Below are 18,052 nucleotides of genomic sequence, written 5' to 3'. Positions count from 1 at the left end.
TCCAACACACAGTTCAGCCACCACTCTTCCAGGGGCCAGTTCGGTACCTAGCTCCATGCCTCTCTCTGCATGGAGAAAAATAAAAGGGGTGGGGTGACATTGAGGGGGGGGGCTTGGGGAGGGGCCCCATCCCAGACATCATCTGGCTTACTGGGTTGACCTGAGTGACCCTTTGAATCAAAAAGCATTTCCAGCACTTGGTCTACACTGACTGGCAGCAGCTCTCCATGGAGATACCAGGGATTGAAAATGGGATCTCCTGCATGCAAAGTATTTGCTCTGCCACTTGGATCTCAAACCAGACATATGGATCATCAGGGACAGGAAGTTTGGTTTAGCCTTATTCCACTGTAGCCTCAAGTGCACTCAGTTTTTTTCTCCATCTTGAATAGCTGCCATTCACTTTGTAGAGAGAGAAAGCACAGAGCACACATAGACCTACTAAAGTCCCCAAGGGTCTGCAGTAGACAAATGCGTCCTCCTCACATATCAAAATGATGGGTAGTTTGCTAGTCCTGTTACGAAAGCAAGCCACACTGCAGCATGCAGTTCTCCTGAGCTTGGTTCTCTGAAACCCAGCCATAGAAAACGCAGCCAAACAAATACATCTCTATGAACATTTACTCACGTATGAGACAGCTCAGAATGTTTGCATCCCGTAATGTCATTAATTATTTTTGAAACTGTAAATTTTCACACACTTCCTTCAATATCTAAAAAAATCTATTGAGGTTTTGGAAGTATGAAAATGTATTTAACTCCAATCAATCATTTGCAAATATTGAATCAACTAGAAATTCTTTGCTCAGTGGACAATTGTATTTTAAAGGAAAGCTCTCTTGTCAGATTATCAACACTGCAATTAAATCAAGCAAAAGCTTTGAGTTATGAACACCACATAACAATAAAGACAACTGGTATTACACCGAGTAGTATTTTTCTATGCACAGCTTTTGTACATGGCTTTTGTAAACACTGGACTCTGGTTCTTTTTGCTGCGGGGAAATTTTTCACTGACACTGAGCTCAGATAACTGTCAAATTGCTCCTGGAAGAACCCTCGGGGACATGCAGCAAGCCATACAAGAAAAAGGACTGCTGTACAAATGGTTATGTCCTGGTGCTTAGGTGAGCTGCAAGGCTAGGTGTTCTGACCAGTGAAAGCACTGAAGGAAATCCTTTTATTAAGAGACTGGTTTTCTCAAAACGCCTCAGGATGTAACCACTAGTGTAGCTGGCTGTAATCCCCACCCCGCCTCGTGTTTGGCCTTTTTCTACGGCTGTTTTTGTATCCTCCTTTGTCTGTCATGCAGAGGCCCAGTGAAAGAGGGTGTCTAGCAGCTGATCTCAGGCAAAAAGCATCTTTCAGTGTATAATCTAGCCAGAGGGAAGTTGAGGACACTTTATCACTTCACATAATCAGGTTCCAGGCCGAAGTTGAATAAACACTGGAAGATTGGCTTGCATGCATTGAAAATTATGATTTGAAGATCTGCAGATTGTTATTCCTTTGAGGCTCTTTGGGACTGATGGTTTGGGCTTTTGTAGCTTTTGATGAGCCAAAGGGATGCTTGGGTCATCCAGGCTCAATTAGACACTAATTATCTCCACCATCTACCATGCTCCTAAGCAAAGCCTGTGGTCATCATATAAAGTCTGATCAGGCAATACAAGTAATTATTGTTAGGTACACAACCTGGTGGTACAAGGAAAGTTAATTTCTATGAACTACAAAGCTGTAGCTGAAGATTTTTGCACTTAATTTCCCATGAATTGTACTGAGGGTTCACAAATGTGAATCATATGTTAGAGGATCTGGAGTTATGTTAGTAGCTGCTGGGGGTGGGCAGCAGGGGGTGGAGGAATAAGTACAATGGTAGGGTTTGGAAGAACCCGTGTTATTTTCAGCTTCAGTGGATTAATGTGTGGTTGTGGATGAGTCACTTTGTATCTTAATTAGTATTCTATAAAATGGAGGTAATGAAGCTTTGTAGCGTATGAGGCCAGGTACAGTGTCAGTGATTAAAGAAATGTGAAAAATTACTGAAATTCCCACACGGGACCTGATGTTTTGGTGGCACTGGCAAACAAAGCTTGCATTCTGCAAGCATAGATACATTCCTGACCATCACTATAAATGACAATCCACAAAATCTAGAGGGAATCATATGAAAGAAAGAGTCCTGCAGCCATGCACAGTGTAAAAGATGTAGTTCAGTTTCTTGTCTGCTAGACTGCTACCAATCTGGCAGGGTCATGATGCAAACTGGTAGAGTCATCATACAAAATACCCCATTTTCAGGTTTTTCTTATTATTGTGGTAAACCAAATTTCAGCTTTCGACCTGTTGAGAAAGACCTGTTGAGAAAGAGAGATACCCTGGTGAATGAGTGAGTCAGGAAGGTCCAATCAACTTCCTATGAATGTATGAATTCACCTGGCCCATCATCATCATCTATATTTCTATACTGCCCCATACAAGAAGCTCCCTGGGCCCATGTCATGCTTAGGAATTCTTACTGCCTGTCATGTTACAAATACTAAACTGAAGAGTGGCATAAGTTCACCATGTTATTCAGGAATAAATTATCAGTCTTTTGAGAGATGCTTTCAGGTCTACATCCTGCTGAGCTCAAATACTGAAGCATTGGAACTGTGGACTTCCTGATCCATAACTCACAGCACAACGCTATGCATGTCAACTCAGAAGTAAGCCCTACTTAATTCCAAGGGACATCATACTGCCAGGTAAATGTGTAAAGGTTTGCCTCAGTTTCCTAACCACTAAACTATACTACCTCTTTCACTGTTTTTTCATTGAGATATGGCTAATTTAAAATCTCAACACTCTTTCACTCTCTTGGTCCCCTGTTCCCTTAGGTTTTACACTAAAAACAGAGCCCTAAATAGTTAAACTCTTATTTAAACTCCATTTAGGGTGTAATCCCATGCAAGTTTAGACAGAAAAAAGTTCTACAATTTCCAGCATGCCTGGGGCATGCTGGGAATTGTAGGACTTTTTTTCTGTCTAAACATGCACAGGATTGCGCCCTTAGCCACATTTCTGTCTTGCTCATTATAGTCTTCCCACCTCCTTCCTTCCTGTCTTATAAAATTCTCTTCATTCCTCTACCCCATCTCTGATTAAATGTTTTCACAAAAGCAATGAAATTTAGTATTTTGATGAATTCATTTTTTCTATAAATGATGTCAATATATTTACAGTGACAAGCACCTTGCTGTGAAAAATATCCTTAAACTGTAGTGCAGTACTATACTGCATTAGAGGAATAATTTCTCCCTCTTTGGAAACTTTAAAATGCAATGCATAAAATTAGAAAAATAATATTCACTCACCAAAAGGAACCTAATCAAGATCACACTGTCTAGTGTTTTCCACTACATCTGTCAGCCACCACAAAACTAAGGAAATTCTCAGCTGTATCCATGGAAACTTAACCCATTCTAGTGTACATTCACTGTAGATCCCGTTCCAGCATGAAAATTCTGTGGATGTAATTAAAAGTTTTTGTATCTGTGTAATAGTTGAGGTATACATTGAGCTTTGCCAGAGTGGGTTATGACATGTTTTTCACTGTGTAAACCCAAATATCTCAGTTAGGAAACTCTCTGTTTTGCAAAATCACTCTGATAAAGCAAGTATTTTCAGCTAGTATAATTTTCAGAAGAAAATTCAACCAATCAACAAAAACCTTTCTGAAGAAGATGGGTGGGGCAAGCCTCAACCCCTTTCACCTCACCCAGAGGGAAACCAGTTCCTACTCCTCTGAAGGTCAAACTAGACATGGTATAAGACATCACACTTACAAGTAAAAAATTAAAACTAGCTATGGGGGCAGGATTCAGATTAGGGCCAAAGTGCTACGGGAGGGGGTTTAACCATTTGCATCCCTCCCATGCCATTTTCCTAACTGAAGCCCCACTGTCATTGTCTCTTACTTCTCAGCGGCTGGGGCCTGGTTGTAATGATTGCTGGAAGCACTGGGTAGATCCTGGTAGGGTGTATCTGCCTATGCTAGACTTAGGGCTTCTTCACATGGAGCTTTTATCCTGCTATTCAGACTGGTTACTCATGGAAGTTTGCGGGTCCTTTAGATGACATCTTTAACCTCCAAGGCGTCTCCTGCACTAAATGTCCTTTATTCCATTTGTTTAAAGATTGGAGATTTAGAGCAACTCTACACGAGCCTAAAATCCCACATTTAAAACAGGGCTTTCTGCTTCCATTTTAAATGCAGGATCACTACATACTCCCTTTACACATGCTTCCTTCCCCCCTTCTCTGAGTCATCTATATGTTCCATTATACAGCCACTAGATGGCGCTAGATGGCCTAGCTCCTCTTATTGCGGGATTTCCTCTTTTCAGAGGGAATTCAAGTGAGGTAATTTGATAGCTCATTATCTCTGATCTTTTAAAAAAAACTGAATAAGGGTCATTTAGTGCTGGAGATGCCCTGGAAGTTCACTACGTCATCTAAAGGACCTGCAAACATCTGTGAGTAACCAATCTCAACAGGAGGATAAAAGCTCTGTGTGAAGAAGCCCAATGAGCTACAATGCTTGAGTGCCACCTGAGTTCCCTCCGTGAAAAAGGAAAAGCTGCAATAAAAGGAACAAGACCAATGAAACATATGGAAGACTCAGATAATGGGGAAAAGGCGGGGAGGAAGCATGTGTAAAGGGAGTCCATCGTGATCCTGCATTTAAAATGGAAGCAGAAAGCCCCATTTTAAATGTGGGATTTTAGGCTGGTGTAGAGATGCTCTTTTGATGGTTCATCAATTATTCCCTCTCCCCAAAGAACTCTGAGGATTGTAGTCCTGTGAGGAGAGCTAGGAATCTAACAGAGAATTATCGGCATTCCCATGGAGGTATATACTACAGTTTTCAGTCATTCCCTGGGAAGGGGAAAATACTTCAGCTAATTTATGTTTGAAGTGTAAATATGTCCTTGCAGCCCAGTCCTAACCATGGTTACTTAGAAGTAGAACTCATTTATTTCAGTGGGAGATACTTCCAAGGAACCAAGCTTAGGCTTACATAGTACATTCTTCAAAGCTGCTTTCCCGTCTATCAGCTTGTTGGAGGTGCTGCTACACTGTGCACGCCTGCTCTGCCTGCCCGATTCATTTTCCAAAGCTTGGTGGCCTTGAGAAAAATTCAGATTTCTATGAACAATAATGACTAAGGACAACTGAATAACAGGACAGTGCTAATGGAGGCATTTTAAGTCTAGCTAAAATGGCGCCAACCTCCAAAATTCCTTTAGAAATGTTGCGATCTAGATTTATAATAACAGTTGTTCAGCAATTGATGTAAATCTTAGAAGATGACAAAGACAGAAGGACTGCATGTTTTTGTCAAAGTGCTGCTTAGAAAAATATTTGGTGCGTACAAAATATGGAGTAAGGATAAGAGCCAATCAGGAGAACCTCTTCAAAGGGATAGCAGATTGGACCCAGGGCTCCACTCACAGAAAGTGCCTCTGCCCAATTTGGGGGGAGGGGGCTGTCTCTCCCCCTCCACACTACTGGTCACTCCATTCAGCAGAGTTTCCTGACCCTCTGTAGCATTTTCAAGGGTCTGGAGTAGAGGAAGGAGCAGGGAAGTCTGTTTCCATTAGCCCAGTTGCATGTGCCTAAATCTGGATCCACCCCCTGGTGAGCAAGGTAAGAGGGCAGAGAGTAGAATGGAAAGGCAATATGATGAGAATTGATTTGAGATGGGATGAAAGGCAGATTCTGGATCCTGCAGTGGAAGTATGAGAACTTGAGCTGCCTGGAAAGACAATATAAAGACTGCCTTTGATGGGAATGGTGGAAATTCAGTGATCCGGAAAGTGATTAGCAAAATTATCCAACTAGAACAGAGTGAACTGTTTTCTCTTTCCTGATACTTAAGCTAGTAAGGACGTAGAAGAGGTGGAATATGCTCTTAGTGGAAAGTGGCCTGTTTATAGAGACAGGGGTGATGCCTCAGATGGTTGAATCTTGTAAAGCAAGAGTGAACTTGGTCAGGACGCGGTGAATCCACTCTGGGTTTCAGTCAGAACTCTAAAGGAGTTATCCAATGTGCCATTAATTTTAATGGGTCTACTCTAAAAATGTCTAAATCGGGATTCAATCCACAGTGCTTAAATAAACCTATTGAATTTGCAACATTTTTAAATAACTGGTGTGTATGTTTCTGTTTTACTGGAATCCAAAGAATCTGTATTTGCTCTTGTCAGTAGAGGGCACACCATCTTACTGCAAGATGGCACCAACTTTATTATGAAGCTTGGGAGATGGTCATCGTGTACAGCAGAACATTGTTTATAATATTGTTTGGGTTTTCAAAACTGATTTGATATTATTTTTTAATATTGGTTTTAATATTAGCTGACCAGATCATCCCATTCTTGGGAAGAAGGGTAGGATATGACTTTTAAAGTAAGTAATATCCCATCCCCTGGAAAGAGAATAGAGTGCTCCACCAAAATACAGAAGTTGGCCATTGTACTTATTAAGGATAGGCATCAAAAATACCTTTGGCTGAGCATCTAATGGACAGAAAAGCAAATGGAGGACATCTTTAAATGTTCCTGTGTGGCAGATACAGTGTCTGATTTTATAGCTTGCCCTTTTTATATAGGCTCATGCCTCACATGAGCTGAGACAAACCATTTTGCGGTTAGGCATGATTCTGCACACAGTTCAACATTGTGGTTAGGAAGTAGTTAAATGAACTTGGAATTCCAGTATGATCTGATTTGCCTCTTAGAGTAAAAAAAAGAAGTCCTTTTTTTGAAAGTCCAGTTATTATTAGACAAACAGACCCACTGCAAAATTTATTAAATCAGTTTAGATCTCACATATAACTAGTTAACCACCACTTGTTACATTCAGACAAAGCAACTGAATTAAGCTGTCAGGGTTGCTAGCAAGGAGGTAGGTCAGGGCCTTTCCTCTCCTTTTTTTAATTGCCTGTATATTATGGCTTTGGAAAGGGACTTTTTGGGAAATGTATCCCACTGCTGGGTCGTGCGGGGTCCCATTCTCTATATAATCTGTTGCTTCTAGCCAAAATACAGCACTTCAGCTAAAGAGCTCAAACGTTTCTTTCCAGAAGAGTTGTGTGATGAGAACTTTATTTCTCAGACGTCTGCAGTGAGCAAATACAAAAGAGAGATTGAGGACATCATCCTGAATTGAAGTGAACACTCCTGGCAATTTTTTTGTGCTGTGATATTCATCCAGCTCTAATAAGCTAAGTTTCTCTCATTCAACCACATGCCTGACAGTATGATCTTTTTAAAGGAGGTCTGGGAAGGGATTTGTTATTAGGGTCTTGAAGAATGTTTGCCAGTATTTAAGGATCAGCTCTCATTACAGTGCAAGGACATCTAGTTTATTTACTTCTTATTCAAGACTGCTCTGAACTCTGGTGTAGTTTTCAATGACTTCAAGTGTTAGTCTAGTCAGTGCCATATTTAAGAGGGAAAGGAAATTGTTCTCCTGTGTACATGTGAGTTAGCTACAGAGTTAAACAAACAAAATATTAGGCAAACTTAAGAGATGATCTAGCCAAAGTTAAGCACTTTGAGCTTTGTTAATTGTACTGGAAGAGTTAAGCACATGCTTAGCTTTCTCCCATTAAAATAATGAGATTTTAAAGTACTTAAATGGATTGTTCCCAATTTGCTATGAAAACATACTTTAAATGATACCTCTATTAGGAAAACATTCCAGAGGAGTAGCAGTGTTAGTTCCAACAGAAAAGCAAATAGTTTTGTGGCATGAACTGATGCCACAGAAAAGATTAACTGATTTGTTGTGACATGAGCTTTCATGGATTACACTCATTAGAGCCATGTTGCTTGTTGCAACATCGTCTGAACATCTGACCAAGTGGGCTCTGGTGCACAATCATGTATGCCACATAATTCTGTTTGTTTTTTAAGGTGTCATAAGACACCTTATGCCTTATGGTATTTGTGCTATGGAAAGAATGTCATAATATATCCACTCAATTATCATCAAGGGTCTATTCACACCTGCACAAACATCTCTTGATTACTGTATATTTGATTATTCTCAGATTTATCTGTGAACTGACTTCCATGGAAAGCACTATGTCTGAGGTGAACACTGGGTTTCATTAAAGTCCAATCTGGTGCTGAATCTGTGATTCACACAAGGTCACCATGGGATGCTACAGTCATCAAGTGATGAGAATGCATGGGTAAACCAGCCACAGGTTCCTCCCCTAATCTCCATTACAGTTCTTGATGAGCAAGGTATGGTAAGAAAGTAGGGGAACTGAATCTGAGGTTACTGTTCCTCTCCTTAGCCTAAACCTTATGAAAAATATATGAAAGCCCTAGATGGGGTGTTGGGTGGGCCCTTATCAAAGTGGGACAAGTCCACACATTTCTGATCACTTGATGACTCAGCTCTTGAAGATTCACAGCTGAATGCATGAGCCCACTCCTTTCCAAAGACTGGCACTGGAAGTGATAGGATATTTCTGCAGATTCCAGAAAGCTATCTGCTATGTTAGTCTGTTGTGGCAAACATGACGAAGAATCTTGTGACATCTTAAAGACTAAAAACATGATTGTGCTATAAGCTTTCCTGCTACTAAAGTCCCTTTTGCCAGATGCATGAAGTAGTATCCTCAGCATACAGATTATATTTACAAGCCTGGGTAGGGTACAGAAGGGGAATTGCATTGGAGGCGATGAGAGCAAAGGAAGTTTTTGTCTGGGGTATTATACCTGTGATGATCCATTCACACATACAAGCCATCACTAGATATGGACTGTATGAGCCAGTGCACCACTGGCAAGGACATTTTCCAGTGACAGGGTTTGCTTGGTGGTGGTGTGTGTGTGAGAGGGCTGTCATTTCTGTCAGGCTTGTGGAGAAAAAGCGCCCACCAAATAGTGGCCCAGGTTCCCTGAAAACCTTGAATCCCAACATCCTTCCCATGCCTCCCCCAGTATCTGTAAGCATCTTGAATTAAATCTCATGGTCCACTCTTGTTATTAATTGCTGGCCACTGATTATTTTCATCCATCATTGCTGGCATCCCCACGCCTTTATTGAAAGTTGCTGATTAGGAAGATGAAACAAGAAGGGAGAAAGATACTGCCCAGGCAACTACCTCACCCCAGGCATGAAGGCTACCTACCCAGTGGCAGGCAAGCCTTCCCGCCAGAGGCCTCGCCAAACGTTTCAACTCTGAATAGTCCTGGCTTGGCAGATAATTCAGAAACTATTTGTATGAGCTATTTATCAAATTATTATCTGCACAGATGTTGTTTGGCTGAAGAGCAGCTGAACCTTCTCGCTGCCAGCCGCGGAGACAAAGGTCTGGAGGAATAATTGAAGATGTGCATGGAATATTAAATTAATTTACTGCTCTTAATTCTTATGCTAATCCTGACCTCTCCTACAGCCTATCAATTACCCTGCATAGAGGAAGAAGAAAGAAAGGAAAACAGTTTCTTCTTCTTCTTTTAAAAAGGGAAATATTTGCAATGAAGCCAGAAGCAAAGAGTGGGATTGTTTAATTGAAGCGCCAAGTCACAATTACGTGGCTTGGGAAGCAAGATTTGTTCAGTAGACAGAAAGGGGGGAGGGAGGGAGATGGAGGGCGAGTTTGTGAAAATAGCTGTGCATCTGCCAGGACTAAAAAGGACTCCAGCACTGGCAAAAGGAAACCTGGTTGCATCACCACAGCCATCACCACCACCTCTCCTTCAAAAAGAAATGATTCAAATGAACTGGGGCTCTTTGAGAATCACTGGAGTTTCTTTGTGCATGTCTGAATGACCAAGACCCGTGTATCTTTTTGGTGTTCTTTTAAAAAAATCCACCTTAAGCCAGCACATTGCCCCCTTGTCCAGGCCGGGTGGTTTGCGTTTCTTCTTGAGCAGCTTGCAACTCGCCAAACTGACTGACTCTGTGCTCTTGCGCAGAAGCATCTCCTTTTGATGGGGCTTGCACAGGTGAACGTCCCGCAGAATCAAACCAATTGGGTTCTGTGAGATTTCTTACTTTTGTTTATTTACTGAACTAAGGTGGAGCCTTCTTTCTATTTCTCCCTTCCAGGTCGTTTTCTGGTTGCATGTATGCAATATAACACAACAAAAAGAGCTGATGTTTACTATAGGAGTGGATGGTCTGTGGCCACACGTTAGAAAAACGAAAGAAAAAGAACAGACACGCACAGAAGGGCCAACTAATATTTATTTTGCCTTTTTTTTTTAAAGGAAAAATATAGCTAAATCGATATTACAGATGGCATGAGGTCATTCCAGGCAGGATGAAATGGGAACTAGTTTAGAAAAGGGCCTTTTTTCTAATAATCAAGAAAGGAAGAGATGTTTGGCGTGGGGGTGGAAGAAATCGCTTTTGGCGCTGTTTACACGTGCAGCGTTTAGTGGGCGTTTAGCCAAAGACTCCTGCCTTTTCCCTTTCATGGCGATTTCTATTACGGGGTAAATAAATAGGACCAAATAAACGCGATCCGTCTATTCCGACTCCCCCCCGACGACCTTTGGGAGACCTCGGCGGCGCGATGATGTCTCTCCAGCGCCTTCGCCGAGCTCCAGGGCTCTGCCGCCTTTTCAGCTCTCCGCAGCCGCCGCCGCCCTCCTTCTCCCCCGGCTATTCCACAATATCAATTAATCATGCGGCAGGCAAACAAGGAGATTTATTCCACTACAAATAGCCTCAAAGAGAGCTGCTGAATGGGGGTGATTAGCATGAGAAAAGCGGAGCAAAACTCCACAGTTCAACAGCTAAAGAGCAATTTGATGGGGCTGGGATGGGGAAATTACTTGATTAGCGTCTGTTGGAAAAGGATCACGCTGAAAGAGCACCGCAGTCGTGGCACAGCCGTAGAGGCGCGGATCAAGCCGGGCGACCGAAGACACCGAGGCAGAGAACCCTGCAAGCTCCCCAGGGCAGGGTCCTGCGTTCCTGTTGGCGTGGGGTAGAAAGAAAACCCTCGCGTTGGCAGGAGAGCAGCAAGATTATAGCGCTGGCGGCCGCTAGGCTCCGATGAAACGTAACACCCGCCCTCCGCCCCGCGGAAGGAAAAGCCACGCCACAAACATGGCACCCTCCAAAGTAACGGGCCGCCCAGAGCTTATGCGCGTTTACGGTGAACTAAGCTCTGGTCGGTTGCCGTGGAGCTCACTCTTAAATCAGCGAGTGCACAGGACTGTAGCAGCCCTGAACATTTACACTCGTTTCAAGGGCAGTTACTTCCAAATAAGCGTGCACAATAGAGAGGTGGCTTGGACACAATCCAGAGTTAAGCACCTTTTATTACTTTTGATTTAACTGGAAATAAGTTTTTTCTCGCTCTCTCTCGCCCGCGCGTACACACACAAACACACACACACACAAGGTTTCAGTCCTATTCACACTTACCTGGGAGTAGGCCCCACTGGATGCAGTGGGACTTCCGAGTAACCATGCATAGGACTGAGCTGTAAATCCTGCGCGCGCTCAGTTGAGTAAGTGTGGACTGAACGCCATCTTTGGCTCGACCACGTTCATCGTGGTAGGCAGTGAGGCGAGAGCGGCCTGAAATCCGCAGTCTTCGCTTCTCCCGAGGTTGCGGATCAGGCTGCGCGTGTGGGATAAAGGCCGATTTCGACGCCAACCTGCCTGTTGATTCCTTGAAAAAGGTCGCGCGCTGGGCTTTCCCGGGGTTCCGCGGGGAAAGATCTTCTCCCACGCACCTTCCTCCGCGGCTGCCTTAGTACGCACAACGTGGGCCAAGCGTGTGTCCGGTGCCGTAGTCCTGGAAAAGGGGCATGACCGTAGTTCCAATGCAGATATCCCGGAGGGGCAACCTCGGATCCGTTGCAGCAAAAACAACAGATTTATGGTGACATAAACTTAGAGGGCCAAAGCGCAACTCTTTAGGTGCAGCAGGCAGGTATATCTACCCTGAGCACAGACAGGGAGAAGAGCGGTCTCATTTTATTTTAGTTGAAAAGAACGAGCAGGCGAGCGACCGAACGAAAGAGGGGCAGGCCCAAAGGTCGAGCAAGACAAGAGACAGCAGTTGATATGTTACACCACTATGCAGAGCAGAAATGAATACAGAATCCAATCAAAATGAATGCCAGAGCCAAGCCATGTGTGTGACTTGCTGGGGCACTGGTGATACCTATTTTCCAGAGGGGTTGCCGCTGTTGTCGCAAAAGCAACGAAGAATCTGGTGGCACCTTAGAGAGGTTATACATATGTCATTATAAATAGCTTACTCTTGAAGATGCAGAGCTAGTGCCAAAGGGGCATACAATAGGCACACATGCTTTGATGGATGTTTACTGGGAAGCCCCTCTCCTAGTGAAGATGTAGATATTGGGCAGATTTACACGGCACCGCAGTCCCCAGGTGTGGATCCCCCCGCCCTGCGTACCCTATATACTATACATAAGATATGACTTCCGTTCTTATGACATTAATGACAATCGTATATGCTGTGCCCTGAAACCCAACTGGATATACAACTTGGCAGAAAACATTTTGCAGCTCCTGATTCTAAGCACATCCCATCGATTTTCAGGGGACAGGATTTCCAGATCATAGCCAGCGCATGGAGGCAATAAGGCTGGAGAACTCAAGGTAGTGAGTCGGGGTGTGCACTGCTTAGCAACGGAAATGGACCAGTGGGGGGATAGTGGCTCCAATTTTGGTGGGACTGTGCATCCATTCTGGGTTTCAGTCAGAACCAGCCAGAACTCTGAAAGAACTATCCAAAGCAGGGACCCTACCCCCCAAATGGGTTCAGCACCTTGCATAGCTCCTTTAGAGTTCTGGCTGGTTCTGACTGAAACCCAGAATGGAAGCACAGCCCTGCCGAATCGGAGCCGTCAGCCTCCACTGAAATGGGCCACCTCACCCACGTCATGGCAAGGGGTGGAGCCAAGGACAAGGGTGACGTGGATGTTATCCAGATAAACATTCGCATCTAGTAGATTCTAGTTTGCGAGTTGTTCCCAATCCAGCAAGAGAATCTGGGTGCTACTGAAATGTTGGCCCCTGTTGGATTCCCCATGTATTTAGTTTTGGGAGTTTGGAGGCATAGGATCCTAGGCTAAGAAGGTCCAGAGGGACAGCCGTGTTAGTCTGTTGCAGCAAAAAAAAAAATTTGTGGGTCCTTAAAGACTTAACACTTTTGTTAGGGCATAAGCTTTCGTGGGACGCTTATCCCCAGATGCATCTCGTCCATGGAACCTTATGACATAATAAATCTGTTTGTCTTTAGGATGCCACATGACTCTTTGTTGTTTTAGGTAAGAGGGGGTTTCGTTTGGGAGGGACGGTGGGATGGGCTTCTTAGCTCCTGGAATAATGGAAATATATACACTGGTATATAGTGTATAGACCAGTGGCGGCTGGCGGCTCCAATTGTGGTGAGGCTATAATTCTATTCTGGGGTTTAGTCAGAACCAGCCAGAACTCTAAAGGAGCTATCCAAGGTGGTGAGTCCTATCCCCAAAATGGGTTCAGCACCTTGGTAGCACATTTAGAGCTCTGACTGGTTCTAACTAAAACAGAATGGAAGCACTGTCCCTCCAAAACTGGAACCACCAGCCTCCACTGGTATAGACATTTTGCTTGAGTGATACTCCCACCAAACTCAGTGGGACATTTCCGGGTGAACATGCATTGGTGCAGACTCACGGCTGAAGTGAAATCCAAAACAGACATTGTTGCAAGCAAATGTATGAAAAACAGAGAGCTTCGGCTATTGGGCGGTATAGAAATGAATGAATGAATGAATGAACCAGACACAGGACTGGTTCAGACCTGCATGTTCATTACTTGATTGCTGCAATAGCAAGTGACTACTTGAATGTGTGAATGAGATCTAACACAATCATTTTCAATTGGAGCCAGTTCACACATTCAGCAGGAAGTCATCACGTGGGTAGAGAAATCAAGTTAGTATGTGCGTGTCTGAGCCAGCCCTTTATTCCATGTTAGTATGTGTAGAATCAGATCGGATCAGTTAGAGAAGGATCGAAGCAAAACGTGTCTGTTTACACTAATTTATTTATTTATTATCCCACCTTTCTAGCAAAAAATGGCAATCAAGGTGGTTACAGCTTTGCAGAAGCGCTTTCTCCTTCTCTTAAGTCCTCGGTAGGTCTACGGTGGTAGGCAGCAGTAATGTGGTGATGTCCAGCTTCTGTATAAATGTCTACTCTTGTCAATACAAAGGTTGAGCCAGTTGCAAAAGATCTTAAAGGCCCTTCTCCAGGAAGGAGTGGAATGGGAATCAACAGCTGCAATCAACGACTGTCTTGAAAAAAATAAACCAACAATTCAATCATCCACAAACCTCAGAGAGCAGTTTGATCTTTCCTTTCAATTATGCGCCTTGTTTCAATGCTATAAATGTTGCCCCCCTTTTGTTCTTTCTTTCTTGCAGGAGGTTTAAAGAAGTGTGGGCTTTGGCCAAAGAATGCAGTGATGCCCTGCTGCTTATCCATTAGTGCGGTTGGGCTTGCTCTGAGCCTGGGCTTTTAAATGTACAATAAGGAGCATGATGCGGCTTGCCTCACTGGCTCGGGAGACATGCCAACTGCCATTCACCCGGATACCTATTTCCAGGCACTCCACACCTTAAAACGCCAACCCTAAAAACACTGGTATCACGTACAGGAGAAAGCGGGTGAGGTGCTTCCAGAGCGAGGGTTCCTGGCGCCACCGTTCAAAAGGCACTGAAGAGAAGCGCTTTCACTAGTTGCTTAGGAGGCTCAGAGCTTTCAATCCTAGCTACACTTACCTTAGGTATAAGTTCTATAGAGCTCAGTGGGATAATTTCGTCGAAACACGCATAAGCTTCAGGAAGGGTTCTAGCCTGGCCTCCTCGCAACATGTCAACTTCCCCTGAGCAGCTGGGATTTCGTTTTTAAGATACTTATTCTAAATAGCGGGTTGTTCAAACACCCAGGAGGTTGCCCTTGAATTCTGATCACACACCTTCCTGAAAATCTGAATCTGCAAGTTGCATCTCTTCAGGCAACGTTCAGTGGAGGCTGTAAATCTGCTCTGGGTTTCGTGCAAACCAGTCAGAACTCTAAAGGAGCAACCCCAAATGGGCTCAGCACCTTAGATATCTCCTTTAGGGTTCTGACTGAAACCCAGAGCAGATCACAGCCCCACTGAAATAGGAGCCATCAGCCTCCACTGGAACAGTTGGCATCCTGCACTCAGATTCCTTCCCTTGTTTAGGTCACCTACCAAAGACAGTTTTTTTTTGTCGATTGCAGGCAGGCTTAGTGGGCTCTGCAGGATGCCGTGAGAGCCAGTGTGGGGTAGTGCAGGGCTGGGCAGGAGGTACCTCCACACCACTAGCCAGTTTCCTGTGGATCACTTGGTGTCTGCTGGCTGCTGGAATTCCCACCTCAAAAGGCTGTAGTGAGGATAAACAGGAGAAATCTTCCCTATGCTATCCTGAACTCACCAGAGGAAAGCTGAAAGCGTGAGGATGAAGTTCTCAATTTGAAAACAAGCTAGGTCAAAGTACTGGTTTTTAAGGCTTGCGAACCTATCAATGGCATTTATTGCCAAATAAATATGTAAGTGAACTGCCCAGAGAGCTTCAGATATTGGGAGAAATAGAAATGTAATAAGTTTAAAAAGTGGAAAATGTGCAAATGAATTCAATTGGGTCTATTTTTTATATAAATGGCAAGGTCAGGCTTGCTGATACGTTCAGACCCAAATACACAAGCATTTGTGGCAGGGATTGGCAGACGGGGAGGGGGCGAAGGGCGGTGTGGCGATTCTGGTTACCATGAAGTAGGCTGTCAGTCTGTTGAAGGTTTACAGCAACCACATTAGCAAGAAGCAGGGAAGCATCTGCGCATGTGCAATGCATTTGCGCTTGGAGCAGGTTTCTCCATCCTTGCGCATGTCAGTTTCCACACGGAAGCGCTTTCTCAGATGCTGAAGGCTTGCCTAAATCTGTCCCCCCCCCCCACTGCTGCTGCTTCTCCGTGTGGTCTTTCAGGAGTATTTCAGATGTGACAGAGTCCATTAAAGACCTTGCTTTAAGGGTAAGCAGTCTCCACAACAGAGCTGTCTGTTTCAGTTGTCATCCGCTGAAACCTATGCAGTGTGATCCTAAACAGGTTTACTCAAAAGTAAGCCCCCTGATTTCAATCGGACAGGGATGTCCTCCCATGTAAGTGTGCAGTTGTACTTGATTATGCAGGAAGGCCAGATTTTAATCTCTGGGGTTGAAAGTTAAGGGTGTTTGCGTTTAAATTTTGATGCTATTTTGGTTTTGCCATGCCACTGTATTAAGAAAGGAAAAAGAAAATGATTCAAATAGCTTTTGTTTTTTTTAAATTGTAAAATCTGGCCCACACGCCTTTCAATATCTTAAAAAGACTTTTAGAATACTTATGACAACCTACCATCCCTCCAAGTATGTATTTAATGATGAATACAAAAAGTATCGTAACTATATCTAATCATGATAATAATCACTAAACAGTGCAAACTGTAGTATTTGGAAAATTAAAACACATACTAAGAATTAGATGAAAATCAGTAGTTTACTATCCCTAATCGGGGGGGGGGGGGGCAGTTTACCAGGCACATGCCAGGAGGATATTTTCCTGTGGAAGGCTGACTGAGATGGATGGAAACTGCTGCACAGGAGCAAGAACAGGCATTCCATTTTGGTCCCACTACACAGGGAATTTCTCCTGTGCAAGCTTCATTGGTATGAATAGGAGCCTTGCAGAAGCACATACTATGTTCTTGCACATTTCCCACTAATCCCAATGGAAGTCCCACTGCAGAACTCTGCGATGTATTAGGCCTTTCCTATATGCCTATTTTTAATATTATGTTGTACTGCAAGCCATTGCACTCCTGGATTATGAGGGTGAAATATCAATCATTTAACAGCAATCCTATGTATGTTTACTCAGAAGTCCCACTGTGGGATTTACTTCCAAGTAAACGTGCACAGGATTGTGCTGCATATCACTCAAACTGCACGCATGCGCATTTTGTCTCAAAACGTTTCCGCCTAATGACTTCGCAGTACTCGTTGCGTGGAAAAGAAAACCCTTTGCATGCTATAGGAGATCGTGCACATTAGAACGACCAGATTCATACCCAAACTGTAAATAAGGATATTGTCAAAATCTTTATTTAAATTATTTATATACTGCTGTTCACAGAATATATCATAGCAGTTTACCAATTTAAGAATCAATTATACAACGCCATCTTTAAGACATTGAAGGTGCAATCCTATACATGTTTAGACTGAAAAAAGCCCTATAAATCTCAGTATGCCCAGCCAGCCATAGTGGTCGCTGTAGGACATTTTTCTGTCCAAACGTGCATAGGATTGCACCCTCAATGACGTTAGATTTTTAGAGTTTGGGTACTCTCTGCAAATGAGTGGATTACTTTAGTAGTTGGGCTGAGCAGCGAGGTGGTGGTGGGGCATCTAGGTCAGAATAAAAAAGACAGATGGTTTTGAATCATTCAAACTTGTGTACGCCATAACAACCACTGTCTGGGTCCTCCAAGCCATGGTTATCTCCATTTCTTCTTCCATTTCACATGCCATTCATTAATTGTATTTTTGTTTATGCTGTTGTTCTATCTGGAAAACCTTTCAATAAAATTCAAGTTTTAAAAATCCACTCCATTTACAGACCCAATAGTGTGTGCAACAAGGTTTTGGAGGTTAATTACTGACTAAATCGGTGTTACACAAACTTTAACAGTCCCACTCCCCTTTTGTTGAAACTACTTCAGCCAGACGAAGCTTGGAAATTCTTAGCTTCTATTTTTTCTAGCTAGTGACCACTGTCCAACTTGTTTGGAAGTTACTGTATAGGAAGTATGCTGTATGTGATGAAAAGAGCTTCAAGAATTGTGAAGAGGAAAGAAAACAATGTTCACTTTAATTCCCTGGATATTTGGGATTCGCTCTCATTCAAACTGAGCTACAACTGTTTCCAAAGATGTGTTTCAG

The 18,052-nt window shown here is 43.4% G+C and overlaps 1 long non-coding RNA gene across 1 annotated transcript; it reads right to left on the bottom strand.

Moving 5' to 3' along the window:
- Positions 1-604: 604 nt before the first annotated feature.
- On the bottom strand, positions 605-12,150 carry LOC146347485 (uncharacterized). The gene is made up of 3 exons (XR_014790312.1): positions 11,449-12,150; positions 3,357-3,506; positions 605-2,357 (listed from the first exon to the last, which is right to left on the bottom strand). It is a non-coding gene; the product is annotated as an uncharacterized LOC146347485 (long non-coding RNA).
- Between the last annotated feature and the right edge of the window lie 5,902 nt (positions 12,151-18,052).

This window comes from Heloderma suspectum, chromosome 4 (genome assembly GCF_057233095.1).
Source record: "Heloderma suspectum isolate Gila_16-S chromosome 4, 16-S_ref, whole genome shotgun sequence".
Taxonomy (NCBI): Eukaryota; Metazoa; Chordata; class Lepidosauria; order Squamata; family Helodermatidae; genus Heloderma; species Heloderma suspectum.
This window is presented reverse-complemented; position numbering and strand designations above follow the sequence as displayed.